We start from the raw sequence: 12,279 nt of genomic DNA on the forward strand, positions 1-12,279 counted from the left end.
TGATGGAGGCTTATCACATAAAAAAGAAAGGCCAAGACTGTGTTAGTGAGACCTCCATTAGGGTGTTTCAATCGGAAATAGATTTTTGGTAATTGTTTGCCACGCTAGGCTGATGAGTGTTCTTGTTTGCTGCAATCTGCGCATGTTCTAGGGGGAAGGAAAGAGATAAGAAGAAGGCAGGGAGGTTAACCAGAATCACGTTTGGTTGGCTACTCTACACCGGGGGAATGGGAAAGGGGGAAAACAAAGATGACAGGGAGAGAGAGGAAGGAAGGAAAGAAGGAAATTACAGTGAGTTCGCTGACGTGTGTGGCCTTACAGAAATTGCATTAATAGTCACAAATGGTCGCACAAGCCCGTCGCCCTTAAGAAGCACAAAAGCGCCTTCGCCGCTTTATGGGCCGACGAGCGATGCAATGAAATAAGAAAGGCACAGCCGCGCGGTATACCTTTCTTCAAGTTTTCACTATAGGTGTTCCAGCAGCACCTGCACAGAAAGCGGCCGATTGTCCAGTTTTTGAAAAGCTTGGGCAAGTTCTTGTTTCTCAGGGGTATATCGTGGACAGTGGCACAGCAGGTGGTCGATGTTTTCTTCCGTGCCACAGACTTCGCATGCTCCACTGTCAGTCACTCCAATTAATGTAGAGTATGCCTTTGTGAAGGCAACTCCTAACCAAAGGCGACAGAGAAGCGTAGCTTCACGTCGCATGTTCTATATGTCTGTATGTGCCTACGGGCTGCCATGAATAAAACAGGTGAAAGTTTTCGCCCATGTTGTTTATGTGTTCTCTCCCGCATGTCCCCGTCTTTATTTGCGGTCAATATGATATGCTGTAATGAATAAGTAGTTTGTGAAGTTTCTTAATTAATTTATATGTGTTTAGATTTCTAGTGCTACTAATATACGCCTCATTGAATAGTACAACGGATGGAAGGAGATTATGCTATCTGCCATAAGTTATATTAAAGAAATATCTAAAACTTAAGCATAGTCATCCCGTGTAGATTTCCTTGTCGACAACTTGTCACCATTTTTGTTACGAGAGCGTGTTAACAGTTTTTTGCCGTCAACGCGTGCCAATTCACAATGAAAACATCTAGAACACAGTTGTGCTAATTGAGGAATAGAACGCAGGCTCACTGCATCGCTTATTTTAAAGTAGTATATTCAGGTCGGAACTTCAACACCGCTGATATGGCGCAGGATGCGCAGTTTTCTTTTTGCCCAGAAATAGAGCAAAGCAAAAACTGATTCGATTGAACTCCACTGTAGTCGGCAAAGTCGCGCTCTGCGCAACTTCGCGGGCAAAGAACAAACAAAACGTGATGGCAGAAATTGTTCTCTCAAGGGGTTGTTCCGCAGTTGGATTCAAACTTCTGAAGCCACCGAGGACCTGAACCGTTTTATCTCGCATAGGCAGCCACGGCGGCGTCCCTCGGCGACTTCCCGTGGTGCAGCCCGGTCCGCGACTCCCGCGAAGAGCTTCTCGGAACAAATTTTTTTTTTTCAATCGCGACCTTAAGCGGGCGGATGCCGTGACGAGAATAAACCGGCAGCTCGGGTTCGCGACGTTCGCTTTAGGTATACAAGCGCAGCGATGAAGTTGCAGCGCGGAAGATTGCGGAACTAGCAACTATAAGTCTCCGGAGAGTGGTTTTGTACGGAGCGCTCTCTTGACTACGACCACAGCTAGAAGCCGTACGTATAGTTTAAGCGCCAAGACCTTGCAGAAAGTGTACCGTAACGAATGCGGCTGTGAGCCAGTGACGCTGAATTCCCTAAAAACGAATGTAGTTAAGAAACAAAGGTGCAAGGGATGTGCCGGATATGCGGGAAAGGCCTTTCTTGCAGAGTTTCATGCGAATAACACCGTAGGGAAATCCAGTAGTACTGTCTGCGGGTGCGTCTTTCATGGGTGTTCGGTGGGCATGGAAATAATTTGAAATACATGATTTAACCTAAACTTTGTCGTCCTTGCTTTAAATGATCTTGTGGATTCGTTGCGCGGCTGTTAATAACGATCCACGTGCTCGCGCTGTGGCCTCAGCGCTGCTTAACCGAGGCCCGACGTCAGCGGTCACGCAGCATCTAGTCGGCTGCCTGGTGCTAGAGAACGTTCGTTCAGCTACGCTACGGCACGTCATACCGAGAAGACCACAGCGCATGGGGAAGACACCTATGTGATATACTGGTCCTTTCTGCATGGTAAAGAGGGGCCAGATTGAGTTTTCGTTGTCGCCATCTTAAAGATGATCCTACCTCGGCAAGAACGGAAAGCGCCTCGTGGCATCCCTCAAACAATTACAGCCACATAAAGGACGAAAAACGATGCTGCATCTCGTATGTCCGCTGCGCTTGCTAGATATAGTTTGCAAGTTGTCTTTCTTCTTCTTTTTCCCCTACGTCGAATGACACGAATATGCGCCTAATGACCGAGGTCGGGCGGAGTTCAAATATTTAGTTTACAGACGTGTATTTGTGAGTACGGCTTTCCCAGTGACCACCATTTTTCCGGTTTTTACTAGTACGTATGCAGTTGCATTCGTGTGTGTGTGCGTGTGTGTGTGTGCGAGCGTGCGTGCGTGTGTGTATGCGTGCGTGTGGGTGTGTGTGTGCGTGCGTGTGCGTGTGCGTGTGTGCGTGCATGTGTGTGCATGTGCGCGCGTGCGTGCGTGTGTCTTCTGAAAAGTAATCTTTCATCAAAAATTCGCGAACATCGCAACCATTATGTCACAAACAACCTCAAATCTCCGATGTCCGCTCACCTTCGGAACATTACACAGAAAAAACAAAAGCAACTAGTGCACCTGCCAAGCACCTTAGTACGCCGCATGCGCAAATTGTGTCACGCATGTATTCCCTAGTTCCTCTGAGAATGTGTATGTGGGGCTCCAAAAAGAGCACTGTATACATATCCATCTTATGAAAGTTCCCTCAAAGGAAATACTCAGTCGGAAATAGCTTTCAATTGCAGATCACGTGGTTGCGTGTCCCTTTTCATATACACAAAGATATCGACGCCGCTGATCAGCTGATGCGAGAAATAAAGCTGATACCTACAAGATTGGAATCAGGAAATAGTACGCGTGCTAGTCAACCGTTGGTTTCACAAGTCGATAATTTAAATATTCGTCACAATGCCATTTACTCTCCACGGGTAAAAACTGTTTTATTTTTTCTGGCTTTTCGCTATATAATATACGTGTCTTATTTAAATGGGATACTCAGTTGTGAGTGTTAGCTAAGGTGTATTTTCTTTCTTCTTTGTCCCTGCTTTGTTTGCGCTGTTATGCGCTTTTATATTATACCTGAACCAATGTTGTGAACCTCTGGTTCATTCAACATTACCTCCGCTTTGAATGCGAACCTTTTGCGGAAAATTGAAGTTCAGTCGGATAGTATTCAATAGTATAGAATACGGGCGCCTATTTCACCGCTATTATAGTCCTAACATGCTGATTCACATCAGCGTGGCGCAGTTCCGAGTCCGTTTTGCTGCTAGCCAGCGAACAACGCGTAGTAGAAAAGGCCTTTTGTTATGGCGATCTCGGCAGCCTATGAATCCTCTCATATTTTTGAGCGGGCGTCCCTCTGAAGTCCACGCGGTGTCGAACCACTCCGAAAGAAAAAGAAGCAGGGGGGGGGGGACGAAGAAAATAGGAAAGTTATGGCCTTGTGGATCCGGAACAACGCTCCGCACCGAGGGTTTCCCATATAATAGACGTAAAAATAAGGAATCTCTCAAAGCCCGCATCGGCACCAGTGAAGAGCGCCGCTCAGAAATGAATGAGCTGGCGCGAAGGCGAGAAAGCTCCTTGCGCGGCCTAAACCGAGGTGCCGCTTTCTTCTCCGTTTCCTTCTCGGCTGGTTTATTTCTCTTTTCCACTCAACGGCAGCGAAACGTACCCGTCCCTCTCCCGGCGCGGAGGCAGCGGTGTAAAAAAACGGATTGCCGCCAGGTTTACAGCGCCGATGCGCGTAATCCGAAAGGAGAACGCGGGGTGCCGGAACCGCAGACCGCGAAGTATAAACGAACACCTTCCGCCTTTCTCCACTTTTACGATCGGCGCTAGAAAAGAGAATAATAAAAAAAAAGAAGGAGGAGGTAATGCTGCTGGGGTAGCGACAGGGGGGGGGGGGGTTGGGGGAAGGAGAGGCCTCGCGGCACGCTTCGCTGCTTTCTCGGGAGGTCCTCCTAGAAGACCGCTTCTCGCCAAAGCTCGCGTGTGCAATGAAATAAGAAAGGCAGAGCCGCGCGGTATACCTTTCTTCAAGTTTTCGCTAGGTGGCCTTTACGGTATGCGCGCGGTAACCACAGGAGCGAGCTCCATCCCCGTGCCACTCGAGGTCTACGCAGCGGAAGTTATTAGGCACAAATAAACTTTACGGATGCCGCCCGAAACTTCGCTTTCTCTTCACACCACCAAAAGCGTGATCGTGGCGGCTTGCAGCCATATCTTTTAGAACAAAGACGCATAAACTTTCGTTTACAACCATTGAAGCCTATACTGTCGCCCATACATAACAAATAGCGCTGAAGCCCGCCACGAATAAGACCATTTGGCACATTGTTTTATGTCTTTTCATCTCCACTGTGTCATTATCGCCCATCGAAAACTGCTTTACGTAATCCAATGCTTTTGTGTTGAGGCGAACTTGCGCGTGACAAATTTAGGGGCCATGGGCCGTACCGATTCATTTGACTTCACTTTGTTATCAGCTGTCGCTCTGAGGGGATGATTCCGAAGTATAACGAACGGTTCGGTACTATTTGAGCCAATGGCTGAAACAATGGCAGTTGAACAGCTTCGTCACCAAGTACAGCTCTAGGAAACTAGGAGACGTGAGCGAAAAATGGTTTTCTGTGCGTTGGTTTGTGTAGGCCAAAATGCTGATATATTGAATAAATTGCCGAGAATTCTGTGGACATAATGTACAACCTCCCCTCCTAGGGTACAATCAAGTGATGTTTCACTTTGTGAACGTGGATTACGCGCAAGCGTATGGGGTCCGTTCCGGGATTTCTGAGCTATGCGGTCTTGCCTGACACACCCGCAATGTCGCAAGCCGCCTAGCACGTTCTTCGGGAGTCCCCTAAGCACGCGCCTTTTGCCGGTCTTGTTCAGCTCGTGCCGGGCGCTTGCCGACGGCTTTGGTGTCGGTCGAATCGCACATGATCTGCTGTCGCTTCCGTTGCTGCTCCGTCCTTCTCGCTCGGCCTCTCGAACGCCAGACGAACCCGTTACATACACAGGGCACATAGCCCGTAGCAACTGCCGCAGGAGGTGAACCCAGCGCGCCTCTGCCTACGCTGCTCCTCCGTGACGTGCCGCCTCCTTCCCCCCATCGCCGGGCGGTCCTCCTCTCCACGTCCAGGTGCCCTCCTCCTCCTGCGATCGCTTCCCTCTCCCAGCTCAGAGACCCCCGATTTGTGATTTCACAGACGGGGCATATACACTTGCGCGTAAAAATACATAAACACGCGTTAAAGAACCTGTGACCCCATGTGTCTATGCAGCTTTCTTTGTCTTCGTGGCCTTGCACTACATTATGCCTTTAAAGGGTACTGACATGATATTTTTGACTGTTCATTTTTTTCTCTGAATAGGAAGGTTTTACACCTCTAAACACCGACTGCACTCGAGACCGTTCATTGAGCAAAAGATACTCGAACCGTGGCCACACCCGTCACTGGCTCGAAAAGCGATTCGTGCATTAGTGCAATACTTGAAGTGCACTGGCTTAAGATACTGTTTATAGTGTCCCTGTGTATAGTGTCCCTCCCAGACGCTCATTCAGGGCTTAATCCCTCCCTTTTCTTCTTTTTCTATTCCCCTTTTCCCCACCCCCAGTGTAGGGTAGCAAACCGGATGCTCTTCTGGTTGACCTCCCCGCTTTTCCTATTCTTGTTTTCTCTCTATCTCTCTCTCTAAACCACAAAAAGAATATTGACAAGCCTGAGAATATGGTAAATAATTAAATACGATAGCTTTTCTACAGCCAGTCCTGGTTTTGTTTCCGAGGAAGATACTGTGCTATGACGTCACGACGCAGTAAGCGGTCACGTGGGAGTGCACATGATGCAAATTTGTGGCACTCGCTCCTACTTTCTCAGTCGCCTCGTATACTGATGCTTGTTTTGAGGCTCAGTGTAGTAGCATTCCGGAAGATTAAGTGAGCCTGAGCGTCTGTCGAGATGTAGTACTGTCCTCCTCCAACACACAGTGTCGTGTCGTCACTACACAACACCCTCTTGGAATCGAAATCGATACTTACTGTAGAAAAGCTATTATAATACATTATTAGTGGTTCTCTTAAGGTTGTCATTGTTCTTTTTTGATAGGGTTTAAAGCTATTTAAGTTTTCGAGTGATTTCATTTACCGCAAGAAATGAGTAGTACCCGTTTAAACGAGTGCAAACTAAGCAAACACCTTGTCCTCTTGCGGAAATATTATGGTTGCTTATAAACAGGGTGAAGGGAAGAGCGTCTGCGCAGTGAGCCGAAGTCTTCGCAAGAATTACGATTTCAGTTCTAATGTTACTATCATATTCTGAACTTTAGTGTTCAGACTCATGCTATGCTTGTGCCTCTGCAGAAAAATGAAGTTGTGGCTTCATTTTTTTTAGAAACCGGGTATGTTTCGTTTATTCTATATAATGCTTCGTCGCGTTAGCCTTATTTCGAGTACTCGTCGAATGCGGTGGAAGCAAATTGTCGAAGAAGAAGGAATAAAGAAAAGGAAAATTCAGGGTTGCCATGAACGGGATTAAGGGTTGACCGCATTTTCTGCCGCATTCTCAACTCAGATCTAAGAGCCATTCTAGAAATCATAAAAAATATGTGCATATATATAACAGTATGTATATATATAAGAAAAATCCTGCTTGATGAGGCTAGCATTTTCGAGTGACCACTGCCGTTGCCCAGATCTATGCCATTTCTCCCAAGAAGTAAGCATCCCACATACACACACGCACACGCAAAAGAAAAAAAAAGTTAAGACACGCATTACGAAGCAGCAGTGAAAGCTCTACTCTAACGCTCGTCAAAAGTGCTGCCCTCGGCGTTTCCCGCATTTGCATCCGAGCAGCTTCACGCAAATCTCTTTTCAAATGGCGTCCGATTTGCGAAATGTTTCGCTTAGTGGGCACCGCGCAAAGATCATCTCGTGCATCGTTTTTCTTCTTTTTTTCCTCGCCTCATTCCTTGAGCTCGTCGGCTCCGTGCTCACAGATCCTTTTTTTTTCTAGCTGATTAATGTTCGTGCTACTCGAGGAACAGAATACTAAAACAAAGTCTGCCACGCGTAACGGCCGTGAAAGTGTCCCTCCTCAAATTGCCAGAAGTGGCAGCGTTGATGTTTCAAGTCTTCTTTGAGACTTTTGCTGAAAATTGAACTGTTCAGAAAAAACATGACTGAACAAAACGAAAAAAAAAAGGCGCATCGATTTGTTCAAGAACTTTCTTTTAGCTGACGTCAGCTCCCGGCACCTCAGGTTATTTCTAACGAGTTCGCGGGATTGATTTCTAGCGGCTTAATGAAGGGGAAAGTTGTGCTGAATAACGCGTGACTTATACAGATGGCAGTGCGACAGTGTGAAATTCTCTAACACGCTGCATTCAGTCTGATTCCCTTACGTTTTTGGTGCGAAAGCACGCTTTCAATCCTTTATTTTTTACTGTTGTTGGGGAGTTGCAATGAAATGTTAAAATATATCCAATAATATTTATATCACTGGTTGAACAAAGCTTCTACATAATCCCAGATAGCTTACACATGGATAGCAACGGCAATAGCCAGGATGCTAAGATTCGATTAAAAGCTTTCTTTTGTTGAATTCTGACTTCCAAATCTTAACGTTACCAAGCCTCACTTTCCAGAATACAGCAGAGGCAACTTTCCCTACACGTCAGGGCACCGGGCTCCTTTAGCAATATTGGAATAAAAGAAACTCATTTTGCAGGAGTTTCAACGAGCAGTGGAAGACTACGGAGCGCGTTGCGGCATTGCGGGGTGCCGCGCATTAAAGGAAGGGCAGTCTATTTACTTACTTTTTTTTTTGCTCCCCTAAAGTTTACTTTGATCGATGGCTGAAAGCGTCAGACACAGATGACCGAAGCTGGTTCATTTCTGGGAGAATAAGCTGGGTGGGGGCGAGGCAACAGTAACGTTGGACATTAAAATAAAAGAAGTTGTGGCTGTTGTCGACAATAACAAGCCATTGCACGTGCTGCAGCGTGCGAGTAAATGGTAGTGTACAACTCAATAACTGGACACAATGCAAGTATTTATGGTAAGCACACCTTTGCAAAAAGAGGAAAGCGCTCCGTGGCGGACACAACAGAGCGCTCATGCATGAAGCTTGAAGATCAAGCGCACTGCGTAAAGGAATTTAACCTTAAGATTGAAGCAATGGCAGACCAATGGATATATCCAGATAAACGTATTAAGGAAGGGCTGCAGCGGGAAAACGCATTTATACATAACATTGAAAGGATCTCAGCGTGCTCTCAATGCACAAGCGTATGTTGCTCCCTAGATGAAGCTCGGATGAAGTCATTTGATTGAAGATATGACCTCACTGTGTTACTAAGAACGCCGACCGGGGTGAACCCTAGGCTGTGATACACAAGCACGTCAGTCTCGCGAGATTTGAAGCTGCGTGTGCAATGCGGTTTCATTATTTCGAATCCTCTGACGTCGCCGGCAAGGTAAAGTGAGCAGCATGATATGAAATATTTCCTGACGAGCATACATTCTGAAGTAATAGCTTATTGCGGTGAGCTTGGCCGGTACAGTAGTTATGCCAGGCTAACGTCAAATATATTCGCGCACACGCAGCCGCCAACCCATCCATTTACCCCCCACCACTACACACACGCACTCACACACAGGCACGCACACTCACACACACACACGCGCGCGCACATGCACGTATACAAACATGCACACACATGCACACAAACACACACACACACACACACACACACACACACACACACACACACACACACACACACACACACACACACACACACACGCCGCATGCACGTGTACACACATGCATGTACACACACACATGCACACACCCACAAATGGCGAGACAAACACGCGCACAAACACAAGAACCATGCGGCAACGTCTGGGATTGTAACCACAGCTGATCACTTTCGTCAAATTACACGCAAAGAAAACGTCACCACAAGCCTTCTTCCGCCAACCGTTTTGCGCCAGGGATTTCAACCGTGGTCGCATTTTCCCATTCGTTTCCTGTGCACCGCAATGCCATAGTTCCGACCATTTCTGCTTCGTGCTTTCTGTCCCTGGGACGGCACGCTATCAGAATGTTCATCTCGCATTCATCTCGTTCTGCAGGAGCCATTCAGACGGAACACGCGTTCTGAATGAAAAAATGCATACAGACGACTCGTATGCGAACTTTCTACTTCGAAGAGGTAAAGAAAGGCACAACAGCGAATAGGCGAGGCAGACAGAATAACGTCGCCAGAAAAGATTTCAACGGCGAACTAATGTCACAACCGCTTTCAGTTTTCAATTTCGATTACCACTGCAGATGACGTGGGACGCTCTAGACTGCCGCGAGAAGTGAAAATGTCAGAGCTACGCAAGAATACTGCATTAAAGTGAAACATCTAGCTCTCAGTCAAAAAACAGATATCATTGGCAAAAGAAACAGAAAAATAGCTGTATGATGGAAAGCGGCTGACTCTGTTTTAGTATGTTCTTTCGGAGCTGGGAGGTAACGCAAACACACGACAAATCTAGTCCTTATCTGCTGCGACTAACATCACGAAACCAGCAGGTATGGCAGGCGCAGAAAGGCTTACTTTATAAGTTGAGGAGAAAGAAAAATAAAAAAGCAAGAAAACTAAACATTTATGGCACGTACGAAAAATTGCAGTAAGAGCAACCATTGCGTCGTCGCTTTTCAGCTGCAATGGCGTAAAACTGCGCCAGGATGCTTTATCATTCCCAACGCAGGCTTCGCTTTTTTTCCCCTGTTCTACCTGCTTCATCCAGCCACGGAGGGAAGGGAGAATTCAATTCGAGAAATAATAACGTATTGCTTTCTATACGTTACAAAACAGCGCATGAACGACAGACTCGCGAGGATAACGGCGAGGAAAGAGGCACGCCGAGTCGTCCCAATGAAATGGCAGCATTGCTTGGATGCTTAGCGCTATCTATAGCAAGAGTATGAAAGGGAGAAAGAAAGGACAAGAAAACGTGAACTCTCGCTTTGTTGCACGACTAGTTTCGGTGTTTCAAAAGTTTGAAACTGTCACTAAACTGAAATTTCATGAACTTGCCAGAGAATACGAATTTTTTTCTATCTTGGCGGCGATGGCTGAAGAGATTACACCACGATGATCTCGGCGCAGGACACGTTTCTACTATTATGTTGCTTGAAATAACAAATAGAATTAGGATTCGTTTTCCAATGAAACAACTACGATGCCTCTCAGCTGGAACACTGCAAAATTTTAAAGTGTGCTTGCCAGTGCAAATGATTAAGGGATGCCAATAATGGAAGTGTGAACCACGTTCTCCACAATGACAGCAGCCGTGGTGTGCAACTCAGTGGCATGCCATTGCGCTGTTTATCACCAGCTTGCGGATTCCAACCCGGTCACAGCGGTCGCATTCAAATGGTGATGCGATAGCTAAAAATTAACTTTCCCCTGTGCTTAGACTTAGGAGCAAATTAAGGTGGTATGATTTGATCCGGAGTCCCCCACTAAGGCATGCCTCCTAATTAGATCTTGGTCTTGGCACGTGAAATCACAGGATTTAATTCTGTTAGAATGGTGGCGACGCTAGACTCACCGGCCATAACTTTTAAATTGCCATATGTGCTGAAATGTAGTTAATTTAGAAAGTAACTATAACATTTTTAATTATTAGGCGATTCTGCGTTTTGATTTATCAACCGGGCAACGTCGGCCGCTTCGAATATTCTAGCCCAAAGATTACAATTACGATATCTTCCACAGATGCCTTTAAAAATTTTGTACTGGCCGCGAGTGCAACTGACAATTCCAGGCATTAGAAAGAAAGCGGGAGCGCCGTCGTAAGCTTTGAAACAAGCAACTTTGGAACACATTCACAACGTACACAGGTTCTGGCAACATGTCTACAAACATGGTTCGGTAAAAATCAACAGCTCAGCTGCTGCAGTCATCATCCCGTGTTACGAACGACCGACGCGGGCTGGCGGTCTTCGGGGAACCACGACGGAAAGGCGCCATCTATGTCTGCTGCGGCGACTCGCTTTGAAAGGACGAAATCTGCCTGGCCCACTGCGATGACTCACTTAGTGAGGACTACAATGCGCGAGTCAGCAGCCCTTCGACGCCGGCAGGTCTGCAGCGACAACCTGATTTGTGAAGGCAAGAATGAGCCGCATCAACCGGGAGGCGGCGCCGAAATGTCTGGACATAGTCGGCGGAGAAAGTATTGTTAGTGTGTACGCCGACACCGTCATGGTCTGATTGGAGCGGGGGAATTCCTGGAAGAAGATATTTGGTGGTGCCGTCTGACGCAGCATAGACGCGGCGACCATTGTCTGCGGCGTCGACTCTGGGATAAAGAGGCGCCCACTCGGGTCAAGCAACGTGTCTGCGAGAACCCACTCACCTCGGCGTGCTGGGGTGGTTGCTTGAGCTAGTTGGTAATTCATGATCAAAAATAACGTACAGCGTGAAAGACAAGAACTGCGACGATGACATACCCAGCGCTGTGTATGTCGTCTTCGCAGTCCTTGTCTTTCGCGCTGTCCGTTATTTTTGACCTTGGTGTGGTCAGTGCAACCTGTGTGGAAGGAGTGTGTAAACCCTCCCCCTCAAAGGCGGGTCGGCTACGATGACTTTCGACACTGCGTTTGGTCGAACGGCTGTTTTCGCTCACCTAGGGATCTAGGGAGAACAGAGTGTATTTAAGGAGCCGTTGGCGGCTCCTCGGTGTGCATTCCTCTTTTAGTCATGTTAGACTGATGAACTCTAACGTTCTCATGTAGATACTGTAAATAAATACCATATTCCTCGTTCTTGATGAGAAGCAGTCCTTCCCTTCAACAACGTCGTCAGCGTGGATAAGTTGAACGATGGCATGGGCCAGCTACCATCTCTTTCATGCCCGACCCCAACCATTACACCAGGCAAAACATGAAGAAATCAAATTAAATACTTCATTTATGACCACAACGACAGGTGCTGAACTTGCGGCACTCCGTGCTGCACTTCATTTCATTAATC

The sequence above is a fragment of the Dermacentor albipictus genome, chromosome 1 (assembly GCF_038994185.2).
Source record: "Dermacentor albipictus isolate Rhodes 1998 colony chromosome 1, USDA_Dalb.pri_finalv2, whole genome shotgun sequence".
Classification (NCBI taxonomy): Eukaryota; Metazoa; Arthropoda; class Arachnida; order Ixodida; family Ixodidae; genus Dermacentor; species Dermacentor albipictus.